Here is a 2,693-nt window from a genome sequence, read left to right as displayed (position 1 = left end):
TTTCTTATCCATTCACCTACTGATGAACACTTAGGTTGGTTCCATAGCTTGGCTATTGTGAATCGTGCTGCAATAAACATGGGAATACAGATATCTTTTCAATATGCTGAATTCCCTTCCTTTGTATATATACCTGAGTAGGATGCCTGCGTCATATAGCACTTTTTGTTTGTTTGTTTGGGGTATTTTTTGGGGGGGGGGGAAAGACAGAATCTCACTCTGTTGCTCCCCAGGCAGTGGTGTTATCATAGCTCACAGCGGCTTCAAACTCCTGGGTTCAAGTGATCCTCCTGCTTCAGCCTCCTAAGTAGCTGGGACTATAGCACCTGCTATGATGCCTGGCTAATTTTTCTATTTTTCGTAGAGACAGGGTCTCACTCTTGCTCAGCCTGCTCTCAAACTCTTGAGCTCAAGCTATCCTCCCCCCTGGGCCGCCTACAGTGCTGGGCTTACAGGTGTGAGCCAATATGCCCGGCCAGTGTGGTAGTTCTACTTTCAGTTCTTTGAGGCACCTCCGATAGTGTTTTTACAGTGGTTGCATTAATTTACACCCCCAACAACAGTGTACTAGGGTTCCCCTCTTTCCACATCCTTATCAGCATTCCTTATTACCCGCCTTTTTGATAAAAACCATGTTAACTAGGGTAAGATGAGATCTCACTGTAGTTTTGATTTGCAACCTCAAGATCTTTGCACAGGCCATTCTCTCTTTCCCGCACCCTCCTTCCTCTGCTCTTTGCATACCTGATACCTGACTCTGGTTCAACTCCAGGTTTCTATTAGGAGGCAAGGGCTCCAGACAGATTTCCCTGAGCCCCCCTATTTGAGTTGGGCGTTCCCTTCTCCTTTCACATGCTCCTACGGAGTCTTGTGCTTTTCTGGGCATAGCTCTTTTCACACTGTGCAGGAACTGCCCATACTTCTCTGTGAAGGCAGGAACCATGACTGAATTGTTCACCACTGCTTGTGTCTGCAGGGGGTCTGGCATAGTGCCATACTATGTGAGCAGTCGTTGCTGAATGAATGAATTTAAAAATGCATTTATTCTTCCTACTTGGCCTGTCGGAGGATTTTGCCTTTTACAAGAAAGCTAAAATCTGTAATCAGCATAGATCAAGAAAGCAGCTATTTAATTTTTCCTATAAAAAGCAGGCTCTTTTTTTGGTGCTGACCGGTTAGTATAAAGATCCATTTTAAAAACTGAGATAGGGGCGGGTCTCAGGAGCTCCGGCTGCAGCAGCCAGGCTGCAGCTTCGCGAAGGCTCTAGGCGCACCGTGGCCCGCAGGCCCCCAGCGCGCGCCCTGCCCGCCGCCAAGATGCCCAAGGGGAAGGTCAGCTCTGCCCAAGGTGCGGGGAAGGAAGAGCCCAAGAGGAGGTCGGCGCGGTTATCAGCTAAACCTGCTCCTGCCACAGTGGAAACGCAGCCCAAAAAGGCAGCAGCAAGGGGTGAATCTTCAGACAAAAAAGTGCAACCGAAAGGGAAAAGAGGAGTGAAGGGAAAGCCGGACGTAGTGGCTAACGGAGAAACTAAAGATTTACCAGCAGAAAACGGAGAAACTAAAACCAAGGAGAATCCAGCCGCTGACGAAGCAGGAGAGAAAGAAGCCACGTCTGATTAATGTCATATACCATGTCTTATCAGTGGTCTCTGTCTCCCTGCTTCTATAATCCAGAGGAATATTTTTATCAACTGTTTTGTAAATGCAAATTTTTTAGTAAGTCTAGAAGCATTTTTAAGGAGGGAATCCCACCTCATCCCATTTTTTAAGTGTAACTGCTTTTTTTTAAAGAGGTGAAATCATGTGCTGGTTGTTTATTTTAACCAGAAAATAGTGTGGGATGTTGAATTAATGGGAGGCTTTGACTGTCTTGGGTGTGAGCTTAACATTCCATAGATGGGGATTAGTCTTTATATCCTGTAATAGGAAGCCTACTAAATGGCAATATGGAGTCCCAGTCCTGCTTTTAAGGTTTGAACATTTTAAATTACTTCTATTCCCATGTTGTTTTGTAGTAGAATTGTTTCCTAAAGAAAACCACTCCCCTGACGGTAGCTCTCAGTGTCAGAACTGTGTACCCTTTGTAACATCTTTGGTTGTGGTGCTCCTGTTTTCCTAATAACTTTGTTACTGTGCTGTGAAGGACTGAAAATCTGAGCGTGTGCCATGTATGGTAATGAAGTGTGAATTGGTGGGACTTACCTAACAGCTTACCAACATTTGAAGATACTGGTACTTGGTATCCTCCGGAAAGTCCCTGGAATAACTGTTTAAAAAAGAAGTACAATAAATGGCTTTCTAGATTTTGGGGTACATATGTTAAGAATTGCTGAATAAGAATAAGTTGAAATGTCTGTACTGATGGTCAACACAACCAATAAAATCTCAATTACAAAAAAAAAAAAAAAACCCAAAACTGAGATGGGGGCAGTGCCTGTGGCTCAGTGAGTAAGGCGCCGGCCCCATATGCTGAGCATGGCAGGTTTGAACCCCCGCCCCAGCCAAACTGAAAAAAAAAAAAAAAAAACCACCTGGAGATAGAATTCACATACCATAAAATTCACCTGCCCTCTGCAGTACATAATTCAGTGATTTTGAGTATGGTCACAAGGTCATGCAACCACCAGCTTAGTCTAATTTCAGAAAGTCATCATTCCAAAAAGAAAGCCCAGATCTGTTCTCCTCTTCTCTCA

At 44.5% G+C, this 2,693-nt stretch overlaps 1 pseudogene; it reads left to right on the top strand.

Moving 5' to 3' along the window:
• Window positions 1-1,317: 1,317 nt before the first annotated feature.
• Window positions 1,318-1,620, top strand: LOC100960734 (annotated as a pseudogene).
• Window positions 1,621-2,693: the final 1,073 nt, after the last annotated feature.

Source organism: Otolemur garnettii, unplaced genomic scaffold (genome assembly GCF_000181295.1).
Source record: "Otolemur garnettii isolate 467f Iridium unplaced genomic scaffold, OtoGar3 scaffold00005, whole genome shotgun sequence".
Taxonomy (NCBI): Eukaryota; Metazoa; Chordata; class Mammalia; order Primates; family Galagidae; genus Otolemur; species Otolemur garnettii.
Note: the sequence above shows the minus strand (reverse complement) of the source record. Positions and strands in the feature narration are given on the sequence as shown.